The following is a 19,119-nucleotide window of genomic DNA, read 5'->3' as shown; positions in this document are numbered from 1 at the left end:
TTTCTCTTCAGCCTTGTAGTATCCCAGGGGTAAAACTAACCATCTGTCCAGCTACAAGGGCGTGTTTGTGTTCATTCCTGCGAGCTACACAGGGGTTTGATGTTGCTGCTTCCAATCCTCTGGCTCTGCCGGGAGAAGGGGCAATTCAGGCCATCACTGAGCTGAGGGAGGGAGATGAAATAAGATTGGTCCCAAAGATTGATCCCTGAGGAACTCCACTGGTAACCTCCCTCCAGCCTGACAGTTCACCTTTCAGCAGGACCCGCTATAATCTCCCTGTTAACCGTTTCCCTATCCATCTTTCAATTTTCATATTGATCCCCATCTTTGCCAGTTTAACTAATAATTCCCCATGTGGCACCATATCAAACGCCTTCCTGAAATCTTGGTCAATTAGATCCACTGCGTTTCCTTTGTCTAAAAAATCTGTTACTTTCTCAAAGAAGGAGATCAGGTTGGTTTGGCATGATGTACCTTTTGTAAAACCATCTTGTATTTTGTCCCATTTACCATTGACCTCAATGTCCTTAACTACTTTCTCCTTCAAAATTTTTTCCAAGACCTTGCATACTACAGATGTCGAACTAACAGGCCTGTAGTTACCCGGATCACTTTTTTCCCCCCTTTCTTAAAAATAGCAACTATGTTCGCAATTCTCCAATCAAACGGTACAACCCCTGAGTTGACAGATTCATTACAAATTCTTGCTAATGGGCTTGCAATTTCATGTGCCAGTTCCTTTAATATTCTTGGATGAAGATTATCTGGGCCCCCTGATTTAGTCCCATTAAGCTGTTCGAGTTTCGCTTCTACCTCAGATATGGTAATATCTACCTCCATCTCCTCCTTCCCATTTGTCATGCTACCATTATCCCTAAGATCCTCATTAGCCTTATTAAAGACTGAGGCAAAGTATTTGTTTCGATGTTGGGCCATGCCTAGATTATCCTTGACCTCCACTCCATCCTCAGTGCTTAGCGGTCCCACTTCTTCTTTCTTGGTTTTCTTCTGATTGACATGGCTATAGAACCTTTTACGATTGGTTTTAATTCTCTTTGCAAGGTCCTTCTCACTTTATCCCTTCATGTTCTGACCTCAAGAAGGTAGCTTTCCTTGCTGATCCCTCCCATCTTCCACTCCCTGTATGCTTTCTCCTTTTTCTTAATCACCTCTCCGAGATGCTTGCTCATCCAGCTTGGTCTACAACTCCTGCCTATGAATTTTTCCCCCTTTCTTGGGATGCAGGCTTCTGATAGCTTCTGCAGCTTTGATTTAAAGTAATCCCAGGCCTCCTCTGCCTTTAGATCCCTAAAGTTCTTCAGTCCAATCCACTTGCCTAACTCATTTCCTTCATTTTTCAAAGTCAGCCCTTTTGAAATCAAAAACCCTAGTTGCAGATTTATTTTTTGTTGATCCTTCCGTTCAGTTTGAACTGAATTAGCTCATGATCGCTCGAACCAAGATTGTCCCCTCCAACCATTTCTTCTAGGAGGTCCTCACTTCTCACCAAAACCAAATCTAGAATGGCACCCCCTCTTGTCGGTTCAGCAACTACTTGATGAAGGAATCCATCTAACAGCATCTAGGAACATCTGAGCCCGATTATTATTACTAGCACTCGTCCTCCAGTCTAGATCTGGGAAGTTAACGTCTCCCATGATCACGCAGTTTCCATTCGTATTTACTTCATTAAAAACATTAAAGAGGGCTCGATCCATATCCACATTAGATCCCGGCGGTCTCTAGCACACTCCAAGCACTATCCCAGGGGAGGCTCGAGTAGTTTCTTCCCCAATGTCATTTTTGCCCAGACGGACTCTGTCTTATCCATTCCATCGCTGATTTCTTTACATTCTACCTCCTCATTGATAGACAATGCTACTCCACCACCTTTACCTTTATTTCAGTCTTTTCTAAACAGCACATACCCTTCAATACCCGTAGTCCAGTCATGACTACTATTCCACCCTGTTTCTGTTATCCCTAGAATATCTGGTTTCACTTCCTGCACCAGTAGCTCTAGTTCCTCCATTTTGTTACCTAGGCTCCTCGCATTAGTGTACAAACATCTTCATTTTTGCTGTTTGGCCTCGCTCACGTTCTTTACCCAATGAGGCACGGTCATTCTACAGCCAGTAGAAAATATTAGACTGGTGTCCACACTGCCCTTCCTCCTTATAGCCATTCTCCTACCCACGGCTGTATCCTTTCTTACTTTGTTTTCTTCCCTCTCAAGGCTAAAATCCGGCGTGGAGATTACCTGGACATCTCCCAACCAACCATCTCCCCCAGATTCCTAGTTTAAAGCTCTCTTAATCAGTTGTGCCAGCCTCTATCCTAGAAGTCTATTTCCTTCCCTACTCAGATGAAGTCCATCCCGAGAGAACTGTCCTCTGTCCAGGAATGCCTCCCCGTGGCTGTACATCCCAAAGCCCTCCTTTTGGCACCACTGCCTAAACCATCTGTTGATAGTCATAATCTTGTCACGCCTTTGTTGCCCTTCTCTAGTAACAGGCAAAATATCACGACAGATCACCTGAGCCTTGATTTCCTTAAGTGTCTTCCCCAGCCTAGCACAGTCTCCCTGGATACTTTCCAGTGAGAATCTAGCCGTATCATTTGTTCCCACATGAAGGATAATTAGGGGATTCTTTTCCGCTCCCTTTAGGATCCTTTGCAACCTCAGATCTATATCCCATATCTTAGCACCTGGAAGACAGCACACCCTTCTATTCTCTGGATCAGCTCTGGTTACAGGCCTGTCTAGTCTTCTCAGTAAAGAGTCCCCGATCACGTAGCCCTGCCTTTCCCTGGTGATGGTGCTATTCTCCAGTCTATCCCCTGTTCCCTCTGGCTGCAAGTTCTTTCCATTTCCTACTCTCCCTTAAAAAGAAAAGGAGTACAAACCAATTTTTTTTGAGCATAAGCTGTAGCTCACGAAAGCCTATGCTCAAATAAATTGGTTCGTCTCTAAGGTGCCACAAGTACTCCTTTTCTTTTTGCGAATAGAGACTAACACAGCTGTTACTCTGAAACCTACTCTCCCTTGTAATCCTCTTCAACCCATCCTGTATCCTCCTGGGGCTCATATTTGGTGTAGCCTCCATTGACTCTTCCCCTTTTCCTATAGGACTAGCCGCTCTTCTCTTCTTCCTTGCCCCTCCACCTTCAGTGACTACCTGCTGAGCCCCTTCTTCATTTTCCAACTCTCAAAACCTATTCCTGAGCTCTATTTCTCCTTCACGAGCCCGTCTTTTCCTCTGCCTGGTTCTTTTAGTCACATGTTTCCACTGACCACTTTCCTCACCCAGCAGTCTCCCCTCAGAATTCCTCAGTCCTGCTTCCATCTGCAAGTCTGAGCTTTTCCCTTCAGATACCTCATGTCTTTGCTCCATCATCTGCTCAAACCCCTTTCTAAACTCAACCAGACTTTCCACCTGCATCTCCAAACCTCGGATCTTCTCCTCCATCAGCTCGAGCAGACGGCATTTCATGCAGACAAAACTCGTACCAGGTCCCCCCTCCAGGATCATGGACATACGGCAGCTTCCACAGCCAGTCATCTCCATTGTGTCTTCCACAACATGAGTCACTCCCACTGCTGCCTCTGTGTCTGTCATCGCCTTCCCACCTAAATCCTGTTCATCTGGGAAACACAAACCACACCCCCCACAGCAACAACAAACCCCCAACAAGCACCACAAGACAAACTCCCCCTCAGACTCCCCTGTTTACAGCCCTGTTTGCTGGCTCCTGTGCCACGGCCTGACTGGCTGGCTCCCTTCATAGGACCCCGAGTCAGAGAAGCCCCGGCCCCGAATCAGGGCTCAGCTTCTCCCCGAGCACAAAGCCCCCACAAGCCTCGACACATACACATAATACCAATACACAACCAAATACCAACACCTTCTCCTCCACACCATTCACAGCTGTTGGTGGGTCTTGGGGAAACCCTGGTGCACCAGCGGGGGCGGGTGTCTGATGGGGTGGGTGGGGAGGGGGCCCAGCTGGGAGGTGGAGGGGTCTGTGTGGTGCGAGCTGTGGGAGGGTAGGGGATGGATTGGTGCTGTGGGAGGAGGAGAGGGGGGTTGTGGACAGGGGGCGATTGGGTTGTAGGGATGGGGACTGGGTCTGGGAGGGATGTGGGGGAGGGAGAGGCTATAGGGGACTTGGATCGGGGACTTGGGTCAATGGCATGGCTGTGGCTGTTGGGTTGGGAGGGGCAGCACCATGGCCGCCCCCAGGGGGACATAGCATGGCTGTGGGGGGCTGTAGGGAGGGGAGGGGTCTGTGGGGTGGGGCGGCTGCAGCCTGGCTTGGGGCGAGGAGGACAGTCGGGGGGGGACTGTGGAGGGGCTCGGCCACACTGGGGCCTGGGGGCTGGTGGGGAGGGGCAGTGGGGTGGCAGCCGGCCATGGCTGTGGTTCGCTCTTGGGGCATCTCAGGTGGGGGGCCCCAGCGGGGCACCGGGGGTCTGGCAGTGCCCCCGCGGGGAGAAGGGGAGACCTGCCCCCAGGGAGCTGCTCCCGGTGCAGCCTATGGGGGGTAGGGGGGCCCAGGCTGCTCCCAGCGGGGGGCTGCAAGTCCCTGCCCCGGGCAGAGGGAAGCTGCGGCAGCTCCCCGGGGTTGGGGGGCAGCGACATGTGGGGAGCGGGGGGGGCAGAAGGGGGGCCGGGGGCTCTGAGCCGTTCCGCCCGGCCCCGAGCTCCGGAGAGCCCCCGGCCCCGCCCCTGCTGTCCCCCCCCACAGCCTCCGCTACCGGCGCTGCCGGCCCATGCTCCGGGCAGCGGGGCGACGAGCCCGGCCGGCCCCGGGGCTCTGTGCGGCGCGGCCCGGCGGCCGGTCCTGGGGCAGCCGCCCCCAGCCCCCGGGGCTCCAGGCAGTGCGGTCAGGGGGCAGGGAGCGGGGGAGGGGTGGGGCAGGGGAGTTCGGGGGGTGGCCAGGGGCTGGGGGGCGGATGGGGTAGGGGCGGTGAGGGGGCGGGGAACAGGGGGTTGAATGGGGACAGGAGGTCCCGGGGCGGTCAGGGAGAAGGGGTGGTTGGATGGGGCAGGGGGTCCAGGGGGCAGGCAGGAAGCAGAGGAGGGTGTGGATGGGGCGGTGGGGGGCAGGCAGGGGTGGGAGTTCCAGGGCAGTCAGAGGACATGGGGAAGGGGGTGGTTGGATGGGGCAGAGGTCCTGGGGGGCAGTCAGGAAGGAGAGGGGGGGTTGGATGGGGTGGGGGGGGGCGGTTAGGGGCGAGGGGATCTGGGGCCCCTCAGGGAACAGAGGGGTTGGATAGGGCCGGAGGCCCGGGGCGGCCGTCAGGGGGTGAGAAGCGGGGGTCGGATGGGGGCGGGGGCCGGGCCATACCTTGCTGTTTGAGGAGGCCCAGCCTCCCCTAACTGTCCCTCCCTACAATTTCTGAAACCCGATCCAGCATCAGGCCAAAAGTTTCCTGCCCCTGGCTTAGGGCCTGATTCATGAAAGACCCATTGGGAGTGTGTGAACATTGCCCCATTTCTGAAACTGGAAACAACCCCCTGGACAGGGCTGGGAAAACAGAGCAGAGCACTGGAGCCTGAACCCCCTTGTCAGAGACTGCGATGAAATCATCTCAGGCATTGGCATCCTGACAGCAGGATTATCTGGCTGTGTCGACTCTCTCCTCAGGCCCTGCGCGACCAGCACCCCTAGCCAATGCCTGAGATGACGGGGCGTCCAGGATTTCCAGGTTTATGGATCTTGGGTAGCAGATAGAAGACCCCTGGTCGGGGTGCCAAGGGCGTCTCTTTGCAGATTTGTTCTTGTGCTTTTTCAGGGAGTTTCTTGAGCAGATGGTGCAGTTTCTCTTGGTAACCCTGAGTGGGATCAGAGGGGAATGGGCTGGAGAATGTGGAGTTGGAGAGCTGCCGAGCAGCCTCTTGTTCATATTCCAACCTATTCAGGATGACGACAGCACCTCCTTTGTCAGCCTTTTTGATTCGGATGTCAGAGTTGTTCCTGAGGCTGTGGACGGTGTTGTGTTCTGCATGGCTGAGGTTATGGGCCAAGTGATGCTGCTTTTCGACCACTTCAGCCCGTGCTTGTCGGCTGAAGCACTCGAGTTGAAGTCCAGTCTGCTGTTTCGACCTTCAGGCAGAATCCTTCTTTTTGTCGTGTTGGTCGGAAGGTCTCTGTGGATTAGTGTGTTGTTCAGAGGTGTGTTGGAAATATTCCTTCCGTCGGAGACGTGGAAAGTCGGATTCCAGGTCACCGCAGAACTGTATCATGTTGGTGGGGGTGGAGGGGCAGAAGGAGAGGCCACACAAGACACCCACTTCCTGGACACTACAGTGCTAATAAGCGATGGTCACATAAACACCACCCTATCCTGGACCGCTATACTTACCTACATGCCTCCAGCTTTCATCCAGACCACATCACACGATCCGTTGTCTACAGCCAAGCTCTAAGATACAACCGCATTTGCTCCAATCCCTCAGACAGAGAAAAAAACACCTCCAGGATCTCTATCAAGCATTCTTCAAACTACAATCCCCACCTGCTGAAAGGAAGAATACCCAGAAGTCACCTACTCCAGGACAGGCCCAACAAAGAAAGGAACAGAACGCCACCAGCCATCAGCTTCAGCCCCCAACTAAAAGATCTCCAGGGCAGGATCAAGGATCTACAATCTATTCTGAAGGACGATCCCTCAATCTCACAGATCTTGGGAGACAGGCCAGTCCTCGCTTACAGACAGCCCCCCAACCTGAAGCAAATACTCACCAGCAACCACACAACAAAAACACTAACCCAGGAACCTATCCTTGCAACAAACCCATTGCCAACTCTGTCCACATATCTAGTCTAGGGACACCATCCTCGGACCTAATCACATCAGCCACACCATCAAATGTGCCCAAATACATTTGTTAGTCTCTAAGGTGCCAGAACTACTCCTCGTTTTGTTTTTCTTTTGTTTTTTGCTGATACAGACTAACACTGGCTCCCACTCTGAACTAAATGATTGCATCTCTCCCCACAATAGATCTATAAGCACAAAGAACACCCTGGAGACCAGGCCTTTAAACGTTAGGAAACATCAGAGTTAAGGTGACGTGTACATACTTCGCGCAGTGCTGTTGTGCATGTGTGTTATGATACAGACTCACAAGTGTGGCCTTGGGGTCAATTCCCTGCCCCCCACAGCATCAATTTCCTCCAGACTCCCAAGGGAAGTGGTGCTTCCTCCATCCCTTGATGAGATGCCTTTCTGGAGTCTGCTTTGGTCCAAAACTCGCTACTGCGCCATGCAGGAGGCCTGTGATGTGTAGGGGGGCCAGATGAGATGATCTAACAGTCTCTTCTGGCCTTCAAGTCTCCAAATCTCTGCAAAACCGAGTGCGGCACATTGAGCATCCTCTGATGGTTCCACGTGTGGCCTGCGTGAACCCTTGCACGACCACTGAGTGTGTGGGGGTGACCCAGGGGGAGCAGCTCAAACACGCAGAGGAGCCGGCTCGGGGCAGGACATGAGCCCTGCAGGGCAGGGGTGGGGGTGGCAGTGACATCACAAGGGCCTTTTGCAGCACTCAGCTGATTGGTGAAAGGAGGTTGGGAGGCGGTGACCTCACAGAGAGTCCACGACAACGGCCAGGGAGGACAGGCTGCAGGGCAGGGGGATCTCAGAGACCCCCGGGGCTTTGCTGCAGGGAGTCTCCTTCTTGAGGTGTCTCCTTGAGGACTGAGAGAGAATTCAGGGTCTCGTATGTGAGCGCGAGGTGGAGCCTCTCTGGAGTTTTCTCCTTTCCCACTGCTCATTGAGCGAGAAGACAGACGTCCCTGTGGAGAAGGTAAGAGCCCCAGAGAGGTTTGGTACCGAGGGAGCCTGATCCACCCGGTGCTGGCCAAATTCTCGGCACGGAAAACAGGAGGTTAAGGTGGGACAATTTTCCCCCAGCTAGGCCTTTGTCCCTTCGAGTCCTTGGGGTTTGTCTTTTTTGGTTTCCCTTTTCCTGCTTCCCTCCCTCCACTGGCGAGGAGGGGGCTGCTCTGTCGCCCTCATGGTGGGAGGCCTCCCAAAGAGATGGGACAGGAAGCGTGCTCTGAGAGTGATCCTCACCGGTGACCTGAGCCATCCCTGGGCCATCTGGGGAACCCTCAGCCCACCGCCAGAGTCTCCACGCTGACTGGCTGAGCAGGGGGTCTCGTGGCAGGCAGGAGACTCAGGACTTTGTTGTTCTCTTTTAAGGCCCAGCAAATAAGCCAGAACCAATCATCTGCTTGGTGAATTGTTCTCCTTCTCGCTGCTGATTGTCTCTGAGCCGTCCCTGGTTCTCGCTGGTGTTCTCGTGCTTCTAAAACACTTGCTGAAGAATCAGTGTGAATGGTTGTTGGTCTGTAGCTCATTGCAGGTCCCTTTATTCTGATCATTCAGTGTGTGAAACTCCAGACTGATGGTTAGTTTGAAACTCAGGACACCCGGGTCCTGTTCCCAACTCTATCCCAGCAGGTTGTGTGATGGAAGACAAGGCCCTTTGCTTCTCTCAGCCTTTGTTTCTCCCTCTGTCAGTTGGGGAGAACAATCCTCTCACACCTGCCTCCCGGTGGGGGGAGGCTGGGGAGCTGTGGGGACCTGTTTGAGAGCGTCACTCGTAGCAGTGTATCGTAGGAGGTGTCCTATCGGGTTGAGTCATTCCAGAGGATGATGTCGTGCAGCAGAACCCCGTTTTCCCAACCTGGCGTGACACAGCTTTGCATGTGAACCGAACCAAGGGCGCACACAGGTCCAGAAGCCGGCGATTTCTCCTTTGGCCGCTAGATGGCGCTGCAGGCTCCCACTTCCCCCTTCTCCTGGTCAGCGCAATGGGGGTTAGTCTCCCCAAAAAGAACGCCCGTCTCGCTTTGAACGTTCCTTGATGTGCACCCTGTGGACTGTCGGGATACGTGTCCAAAAGTTGCAGGGCTTGTTTCATGGTCTACACAACGACAATCTTTCTTCCTTTTTAGACGTGACGACCTTTTTGGTCAAGATCCTTGATTATTCAGGGACTTATCCCGGAAGACCCAAAGTATTTGGGACATAAGACTTGTCTGGAAGGGCGCACAGGGCTAAAGTGTTTTTGGCCATAGCAGGTGACTTGTCGCAAGAATGACGTCAATCCCCCTTCCAAACAAGCTCCAAATGAGCTGTTACCAGAATTGCCCTTTACCTTGGGGTACGCCCATTTGTTAGGGTTACTCTTCTGGTGGGGGGAGATTCTGCAATTCTGTCAATGTGCTGCTTTTGTCACTTGTGTTTTCCTATGGAGCGCTACTCCTTCCTTCTGCAAGTTCCCTCCCAATGGAGCTACCCTGCAGGACCTCGGTTCCCCAGGGCTGGGGTCTTCCAGCCCCCAAATCTGATGAACACAAACACACACACACACACACACACATGAACATAGCATGTCTGAGAGGACTGGGGAATCAGCACTCACAAGCTGACCCCTTATGTGTCCCTGGACTGAGTCAGCTGGATTGAACAGCAATTTAAAGCTGTTACCCTCATATGTCCTTGGTCTCACAGGGCTGGGCTGAGCAACACCTTAATCTGCCAACCTCCTATGCCCCAGGTTCAGCACCTCCCTATCCCCACCTTCACCCCACAACCATTCTGCTAGTAACCCACTTGATGAGCAAACCCCACAGGATTTTTGGGCGCTGCAGGGATCTTTAGCTTCTTGGCAACAAGGAGCGTTGCTGCAGAGTGAATGGAGAAGCCAAAAACACCCATGGAGGTGGGGGTAGGGGGGAGAGCAATCAGCTTAACCATGAAAGTTATTTATTTCCAGGTAGTAACCTTACAAGGGGAGCCAAACAAACAAAACCCGTTCCAAGATAAATCTAACTGAAATTTGATGACAAAAGTTAGGGCTAGCAAACTATAACTGATCACATGAAGGCAGGGTCAGGAGGCTATACCTAGAGAGAGACAGAGGCACAGAAAGAGACAGATGGATCTCAGCACTCCTTGAAGCTGGAATCGATCAGGGTTCCCAGGTGGCCTTGGTAGCTGAGGGACCGGAGCGCTGGAGCCAGGCAGAGCCCCCAGCACAATCAGTCAGGAAAAGCGAATGAGGAGGACTTGTGGCACCTTAGAGACGAACCAATTTATCTGAGCATAAGCTTTCATGGGCTAAAGCCCACTTCATCAGATGCATGCAGGGGAAAATACAGCAGGAAGATATAGATATAGATATATACAGAGAAGAGGAGAAAATGGGGGTTGCCATACCAGCTCTTAATGAGACCAATCGATTAATTGGGCTGTTAGCAGCAGGAGAAAAAAACACTTTTGTTGTGATACCTTAATCGATTGGTCTCGTTAAGAGTTAGAATGGCAACCCCCATTTTCTCGTCTTCTCTGTGTATATATATCTATATATCTTCCTGCTGTATTTTCCACTGCATGCATCTGATGAAGTGGGCTTTAGCCCATGAAAGCTTATGCGCAAATAAATTGGTTAGTCTCTAAGGTGCCACAAGTACTCCTCGTTCTTTCTGCTGAAACAAACTAACACGGCTATCACTCTGAAGCCTCACCAAAGGCTCTTACGTAAATTAAGTTGTCATGGGATAAGAGGGAAGATCCTTTCATGGATTGAGACCTGGTTAAAAGACAGGGAACAAAGGGTAGGAATAAATGGTAAATTTCCAGAATGGAGAGGGGTAACTAGTGATGTTTCCCAAAGGTCAGTCCTAGGACCAATCCTATTCAACTTATTCATAAACAATCTGGAGAAAGGGGTAAACAGTGAGGTGGCAAAGTTTGCAGACGATACTAAACTGCTCAAGATAGTTAAGACCAAAGCAGACTGTGAAGAACTTCAAAAAGATCTCACAAAACTAAGTGATTGGGCAACAAAATGGCAAATGAAATGTAATGTGGATAAATGTAAAGTAACGCACATTGGAAAAAATAACCCCAACTATACATACAATATGATGGGGGCTAATTTAGCTACAACTACTCAGGAGAAAGATCTTGGCGTCATCGTGGATAGTTCTCTGAAGACGTCCACGCAGTGTGCAGCGGCAGTCAAAAAAGCAAACAGGATGTTAGGAATCATTAAAAAAGGGATAGAGAATAAGACGGAGAATATCTTATTGCCCTTATATAAATCCATGGTACGCCCACATCTTGAATACTATGTACAGATGTGGTCTCCTCATCTCAATAAAGATTTACTGGCATTAGAAAAGGTTCAGAAAAGGACAAGTAAAATGATTAGCAGTTTGGAACGGGTCCCATATGAGGAGAGATTAAAGAGGCTAGGACTTTTTGGCTTGGAAAAGAGGAGACTAAGGGGGGATATGATAGAGCTCTATAAAATCATGAGTGGTGTGGAGAAAGCGAATAAGGAAAAGTTATTTACTTGTTCCCATAATATAAGAACTAGGGGCCACCAAATGAAATTAATGGGCAGCAGGTTTAAAACAAATAAAAGGAAGTTCTTCTTCACTCAGCGCACAGTCAACCTGTGGAACTCCTTGCCTGAGGAGGTTGTGAAGGCTAGGACTATAACAGGGTTGAAAAGAGAACTGGATAATTTCATGGAGGTTAAGTCCATTAATGGCTATTAGCCAGGATGGGTAAGGACTGGTGTCCCTATCCTCTGTTTGTCAGAGGGTGGAGATGGATGGCAGGAGAGAGATCACTTGATCATTACCTGTTAGGTTCACTCCCTCTGGGGACACCTGGCATTGGCCACTGTCGGTAGACAGGATACTGGGCTGGCTGGACCTTTGGTCTGACCCAGTATGGCCATTCTTACGTTCTTATGTTCTTGTGTTTTCAAACATCAGGTCTTGGTTTTGTTTTGGTGTTTCTCCTACCTGTCCACATTTTCATCAGCACCCTTTGGGAGCTCCCCTTCTTAGGGTGGCTAAAATCACAACTAAAATTTTTATTTAAATTATGACATTTAAATATAGGGTTTTTTTGAAAATTTACATCAAATTTCTTATCTACATATTGCTAGTTCTTCTCTTCCATTTTATGGTCTTAAATTGTCAAAGTGCATGTTTTCTACTTGTTGTTTTTTTAGTTTCCTAAGTGTTAATAAGATTTCGGATTTTATGTCGATATTTTTCTACTAAGAAGTTTCACACTTAAAATGCTCATCTGTGCTGAAAAAGACAAGCCCAAGGCCTCATTAATATCCCCTAGTATGAGACTATACAGACGCAGAATTGAAAATCAAGAAGCCTGTGCTCTGCGCCTCCTTGGTCAAGAGCTTTGAGATCTACTAGTGAAAAGCGACGTGGAAGAGCGAGAGGATTTCTGGCCAGGACTCTGTACTTCCACAAGTAAAGAGCTGAAATGCTTCAACCATCAGGATTTGCAGTTTGAAGTCAATAGGACTTGTGCCCTGAGCATTCTCGAAAACCCCTCCCTTAGGTGGCTAAAGGCAGGCGGAAGAGCCTAATTTTGGGCTCCACTTTTTGAAAACTTTGGCCTGTATAAAAAAATTGCTATTGTAAATTACTGAGAGTTTAAATAACTTTTTATTGTTAAAACAAAATTGTTTTACTGTTGAAGTGACAGATTTTATGCTACTACATGACAAGTTCTTAATAAAAATACATGGAGTCCCTGACGCTGCAAATGCTTCCTGAACTTGAAACCACGGGACTGTTTCTATGAGTAAAGTTCTGTGTCTAAGTGTCTGCAGGACCCGGGAATTAATTTTCAATATTTGGATTTTTGCATATAGCAATTTTATAAATCATGAGACCCAGTGGCTGGGAGGTGTGGGGGCTGCGGGCTCTGGGGTGGGGCTGGGGATGAGGAGTTTGGGGTGCAGACAGGGCAGGATTAATGCAGGGGCTTTAGGGGCTGCAGCCCTGGGCTAAGGCAAACTCCGCAAAAAGATCTCCAGGCTGCCAGAAGTGCAGATCTTTTTGTGGGGCCCCCTTAGCCCAGGACCCTGGGCTGCAGCCACTAACGTCCCTGCGTCCGGCCCTTCCTAGCGGGGAGCAGGGAGGCAGCTTCGTGCACTGCTGTCCCTCCCCCACCGTGCTGGGCTGGAGCTGGAGCTGAGAGTGTCTGGAAGCTCCGCCCGCCCGCTGCCCTCGCCTGCAGGCTCCACCCCGCAGCTCCCATTGGCTGGGAACCGCAGCCAATGGGATCTGTGGGGGCGGTGCCTGCAGCCAACGCAGGGCAGCGCAAGGAGCAACCTTCCCCCCCCGGGGCCGCAGCCAGGGACGTCCGTGCCGTGCCGGCAGCTGCAGGGTCACTCCGGGGGGAGCAGCGCAGGGCCAGGGCAGGCAAGGAGCCTGCCTCAACCCCAGTGCGCCACCAAATGGGAGCTGCCCCAGGCAAGCACCCCGCACCTCAAGCCCCAGCCCTGAGCCCCCTCCTGCACCCTAACTCCCTCCCAGACCCCCACCCCAACCTCCTGCCCTGAGCCCCCTCCTGCACCCTAACTCTCTCCCAGACCCCACCCCCACCCCAACCTCCTGCCCTGAGCCCCCTCCTGCACCCTAACTCCCTCCCAGACCCCCACCCCCAACCTCCTGCCCTGAGCCCCCTCCTGCACCCTAACTCCCTCCCAGACCCCCCCCACCCCAACCTCCTGCCCTGAGCCCCCTCCCGCACCCTAACTCTCCTCCAGACCCCACCCCACCCCAACCTCCTGCTCTGAGCCCCCTCCTGCACCCGAACTCCTCTCCCAGACCCCCACCCCACCCCAACCTCCTGCCCTGAGCCCCCTCCCGCACCCTAACTCTCTCCCAGACCCACCCCCACCCCAACCTCCTGCCCTGAGCCCCCTCCTCGCACCCTAACTCCCTCCCAGACCCCCACCTCAACCTCCTGCCCTGAGCCCCCTCCCTGTACCCTAACTCCCTCCCAGACCCCCACCCCTCACCCCAACCTCCTGCCCTGAGCCCCCTCCTGCACCCTAACTCCCTCCCAGACCCCCACCCCAACCTCCTGCCCTGAGCCCCCTCCTGCACCCTAACTCCCTTCCCAGACCCCCCCCCCCAACCTCCTGCCCTGAGCCCCCTCCTGCACCCGAACTCCCTCCCAGACCCCCACCCTCAACCTCCTGCCCTGAGCCCCCTCCCGCACCCTAACTCCCTCCCAGACCCCCACCCCAACCTCCTGCCCTGAGCCCCCTCCTGCACCCTAACTCTCTCCCACAGCCCACCCCCACCCCAACCTCCTCCCCTCAGCCCCCTACCACACCCTAACTCCCTCCCAGACCCCCACCCCGACCCCAACCTGCTGCCCTGAGACCCCTCCCACGTTCCAAACCTCTCATCCCCAGAGCCCGCACCCCCAGTCGGCCCCCTCACCACCTTCCGCACCCACCCCCTTGCCTCAACCTGCAGCCCCTCCTGCGCTCCGAACCCTGCATTTTTCACCTCAGCCTGGAGCCTGGGGGCCACAAAATCAAATAGTCCTGGGCCCAAAGAGGCTGCGCGAGGGCTCAGGCCAGAGGACTCCCCCAAGCCCTCTCCCCACCAGCAGCACGGTGCTCCAGGGGGAAGGGGCCTCTCCCCCTGCCGGGCGCTGGCAAGAGGGAGCTCTGGGGGAAGGGGCCTCTCTCCCCCCACTGGCAGCAGCGAGCTCCGGGGCCAGGAGAGAGGCCTGTGGCAGCCCTTCATCCCCAGCTGGCTCCCCTCCCATCTACCCCTCTCCTCTCCAGGCCCCTGCTGCGTGGCCCTTCATCGCTGGTGTGCGAGCGCGCGGCTGAGAGGGAACTTAGACTCCAACCCCCTGCTCGAAGCAGGACCAAGCCCAACTAAATCATCCCAGCCAGGGCTTGGTCAAGCCGGGCCTTTGACACCTCAAAGGAGGGAGATTCCACCGCCTCCCGAGGGAACCCATCCCAGTGCTTCACCACCCTCCTCGTGAAATAGTGTTTCCTAACATCCAACCTAGACCTCCCCCACTGCAACTGGAGACCATTGCTCCTTGTTCTGTCATCTGCCACCACTGAGAACAGGCGAGCTCCATCCTCTTCAGGTCGTTGAAGGCTGCTCTCAAATCCTCCTTCATTCTTCTCTGCAGACTAAATAAGCCCAGTTCCCTCAGCCTCTCCTCATAAATCATGTGCTCCAGCCCCCTAATCATTTTCATTGCCCTCCGTTGGACTCTCTCCAATTTGTCCACATCCTTTCTGTAGTGGGGGGACCAAAACTGGACACAATACTCCAGGTGCAGCCTTACCAGTGCCAAATAGAGGGGAAGAATCATTTCCCTCGATCTGCTGGCAATGCTCCTACTAATGCAGCCCAATATGCCGTTAGCCTTCTTGCTGTTAGCCTTCATGTCCAGCTTCTCGTCCACTGTAATCCCCAGGTCCCTTTCTGCAGAATTGCCGCTTAGCGAGTCGGTCCGTAGTCTGTAGCAGAGCATGGGATTCTTCCGTCCTAAGTGCAGGACTCTGCACTTGTCCTTGTTGAACCTCATCAGATTTCTTTTGGCCCAGTCCTCCAGTTTGTCTATCCAGAATAGGGGTAGGGTCCAACTTTTCATTTCTACTTGATAGCACGTTATTTAATAAAATGGATACATTCAGGAGCAGTAATGGTCTCGATGAGGTTTGAAATGCAATGTCCTGAGCTTGGCCTTGGGGTGACGGTTTATTTGTGACTTTCCTGCTGTGAAGGAGGAGGAATAACATGGGTCTGAGTTTCTCAGATTCATTCATCTGCAGAGGGGAAGAATGTGAGAATGGGCCTTCATGGGGTGAGATGGGACCTTCAAGGAAGTCTCTTGACGTGTTTCTTTTAAATTACAGAGTCTAGCAGGGCTCTGCTGTTTATTCCCTGCAGGTATCATGCATTCCTAGATCTGGAAGGTTTAGCTCAGTGGTTCTGAACCCGTGGCCTGTGGGCCACTTGCAGCCCAATCAGCACACAGCTGTGGCTCATGTGACATCCTCAGGGGCATTCAGGTAGTATCTGTGTTGTGTGGATGCAGCCCACATAAGGAGGGGGCTCAGGACTGGGGCAGAGGGTTGGAGTGCTGGGGGTGCAGGCTCTGGGGTGGGGTTGGGACTGAGGGGTTTGGGGTGCAGGAGGGGGCTCAGGACTGGGGTAGAGGGTTGGAGTGTTGGGGGAGAGGGCTCCAGCTGGGGGGGGTGGGCTCTGGGGTGGGGTTGGGACTGAGGGGTTTGGGGTGCAGGAGGGGGCTCAGGACTGGGGCAGAGGGTTGGGGTGCGGGGAGTGAGGGCTCCTGGTGGGGGTGCAGGCTCTGGGGTGGATCCAGGGATGAGGGGTACAGGCTGAAGCGGGGAGTGAGGAGTCCCCCCAGCCCTCTCTCTGTGCAGCAGCCCGGGGCCAAGGGAGAGGCACCTCTCCCCGCCTGCACGGCCTTGATAGCCTGCTGCACAGCCATGCGGCTTAGAGGGAACTTAGGTAGCTGCCAGGCAGCATGAAGGAAACACCACTGAGTGGTGCGATCCCCACAGTCATTGATACAAACAGGCTGCTCCAGGTGTCATGGCAGTCACACAGCCAGACAGCTTTGGACGGGTTGGGAGACACCCCCAGTGATGCCCTGGATGTATGGCTGGCGGAGGAGGAGGAGGAAATTGGGCAGTTACCTCTGCATGACATTTTCCTGGAGTGGCTTCCCTGGGTGGAGTGCCACGTCTGGGCTTGGCCGACTAGCATGGGCTGGTGGGGCAGGAGAGTGCTGCAGAGCTGGGAGGAACGGCTGTGGGAACCGGACGTGGGGAGGTTGAAGTGTAGGTTCCTGGAGGCCTGTGCAGCGCTCAGCCCGGAGCTGCAGGGGTGGAGCCCTGACACGAGAGTTCCCCTCGGCCCCAAGAAGCATGTGGCCAGGGCCAGTCTTAGGGCAGGGCAGTGTGGGCCCCTGCCTAGAGTGCTGTAGCCAGGGGCCACCGTGGTGCAGAGGCTGCCTGCGGGGTGCAGCCTGGCGTGGCAAGAGCGTCTGCTTCCCTGCTCCTGAGCAGAGCCCCCCTGCTCCCCACCCCCAGGGTGTCCCTCCCAGCCTGGCTCCAAGTTCTGCCCCTGCCCTCTGCCCCTGCCAGCCGGGTCTCCCTGTGACGCTGCACTCCATATGCTTTACGGAAATGTGCTCAGGAGTATGAATATGACGTAACTGGAATATGCTTTATGCAAACTGCCTCTTGTGACAGATCATTGAAAAAGTTCTCATCAACTGAATGAGTTCATCCTATTTGTCTGCATGTGTCATTTCCATGTCTGAAGTTAGAAATATGAGGTATAAACGTGGATTACTAATGTCGTCAGACGAAGGGAGGGCCATTAATGGTATTTCAGGAACTGGATGGCTCCAGTTAACTAGAACTAGTTGTGAATGGTTTTGTTTTCCTGTAAGTCTTCCTGCGGATGTGTGGGCTAGCCCATAACGTATGGAGACTGGGGTCTCACAGGGACATGTGACCATGTCACCTGATACTGGAATCCATCTTAAACCAGGTACTTTTCCATAAGGAACTGGGAGGGTCAAGCTGAAATAAGGACTCCCGCCTTTTGCCAGATCTATATAAGGGGGTGAAACAGGAGGGAAGCTGCGGCCAGTCAGCAGAAAGCCCCTGCTCACCATCCAGGATGTCTGCTGGAACTAACAGAAACTAAACAGGGGGAAGGATTGGGACCGGACTAGAAATGCGTCCAGTCTGTGAAAAAAAGCTTATTGGAACATCTTTGAGGGTGAGATATTACATGGAGCCAGTTTCTTAGTGTATTAGGTTTAGCCTTGTGTTTGTTTTATTTTACTTAGTAACTTACTTTGTTCTGTCTGTTATCTCTTAGAAACACTGAAATCCTACCTTTTATACTTAATAAAATCACTTTTGTTCATTAATAATCCCAGTGTAAGTCATTGGTCCCTGCGGGGAGAGCAGTGTGTGCAGATCTCTCTTTACAAGGAGAAAGAGGGCGAATAATATGAACTCACACTGCGTACAACTTACACAGGGTGAGAGGAGTTTATCTGGGGTTCAGGCCCCCAGGAAGGCGCTGCACTGGGTGCTGGGGCAAGACCCTGTAACTGAGCCGCCCCAGGGCTGAGTGAATCTCCGTGTCTGTATTCGGCAGAGGGTGTGGCCCTGTCTCTGGGTCTGTGCTGGAGGGGGCCTGCAGGGTCTGGCTCAGCAAGGCAGAGTCAAGGGGTGCCCAGGCTGGCAGAAGGGTTGGGCTCCGTGGTAGCTCAGGACATCAAGTGACAGTCCCAAGGGGGGCTCTACAAGTGAACCCGCCACACTCCCCTTCCCCTCCCCCCACCACCCCAGATTGTCCCAGCCCTGCCGTTCCTCTTTCCATGGGCCCAATGGAAGATGAATGGGGCCAGCCAACGGGAGCTGGAAGTTGCCAGACTCTTCCAGGTTGGGAAGCGAGGGGAGGGGAAGGGAAGGGACTGGGAACTAAAACTGCAGGGCAGAGAGACCAGTAAATCTTAGGGGGTCCCGATCCAGTCCCCCAGCTTCTAGCCCACCCCCGCTCCCAGGGGACCTCTCCCTGTGCCCCAGCTCACACCCACCCAGCTTCCAGGGCCCCCCCCGTGCCTCTAGGTCCCAGCCCACCCAACTCCCAGGAGGCCCCTCTCTGTGCCCCCAGAGCCAGGGGGACTCCTCCCTATACCCAGAGCTCCCAGCCCCCGGCCATGTCCACACAGCTCCCAGGAGGCCCCTTCCCTCTGCCCCACAGGTCCAAGCCTCCCAGTTCTCAGCCTCCTGCTGCAATTCTCCCCAGTTTTCAGGGTCCCCTGCTGCATGCCACACTCTGAGCCTACAGGTCCCCATGCTCCCCAGCTCTCAGGGGCTCCCCCTTTTTCTTACTCAGCCCAAAGGGACATGCTAGTGCAGGGGGTTGGGGATATTTCGGGAGTCAACCTTCCACCATCACCACCCACCCTAGCTACCTCCATTGCGCTGGAGCATGTTAACCCCCCCTCCCCCAATAACCCCCTGCTCTGGGCTGGGGGAGGGGCACTTGAACATTGGTGATGCTCAGCATTGGGGTGGGAGAAATCTGCCCTTCTGGAGCCCGCATGTCACTGCCCCCTCCCGGTATCCCCACACCAGTGTGAGTCTATCTAGCCACGTCTGGTTCCTTCCCCCCCTTTCTGGGGCTCTCAGGTCACCGTGCGCCCCGGCCACCACAGCCCTC

General features: G+C 53.5%; 1 long non-coding RNA gene across 1 annotated transcript; it reads left to right on the top strand.

The window, feature by feature from the left end:
- The first annotated feature begins 6,172 nt into the window (after window positions 1-6,172).
- LOC122463984 lies at window positions 6,173-17,385 on the top strand. The gene is made up of 3 exons (XR_006287787.1): window positions 6,173-6,184; window positions 10,554-10,561; window positions 17,269-17,385. It is a non-coding gene; the product is annotated as an uncharacterized LOC122463984 (long non-coding RNA).
- Window positions 17,386-19,119: the final 1,734 nt, after the last annotated feature.

The sequence above is a fragment of the Chelonia mydas genome, unplaced genomic scaffold, assembly GCF_015237465.2.
Source record: "Chelonia mydas isolate rCheMyd1 unplaced genomic scaffold, rCheMyd1.pri.v2 scaffold_59_arrow_ctg1, whole genome shotgun sequence".
Classification (NCBI taxonomy): Eukaryota; Metazoa; Chordata; order Testudines; family Cheloniidae; genus Chelonia; species Chelonia mydas.
Note: the sequence above shows the minus strand (reverse complement) of the source record. Positions and strands in the feature narration are given on the sequence as shown.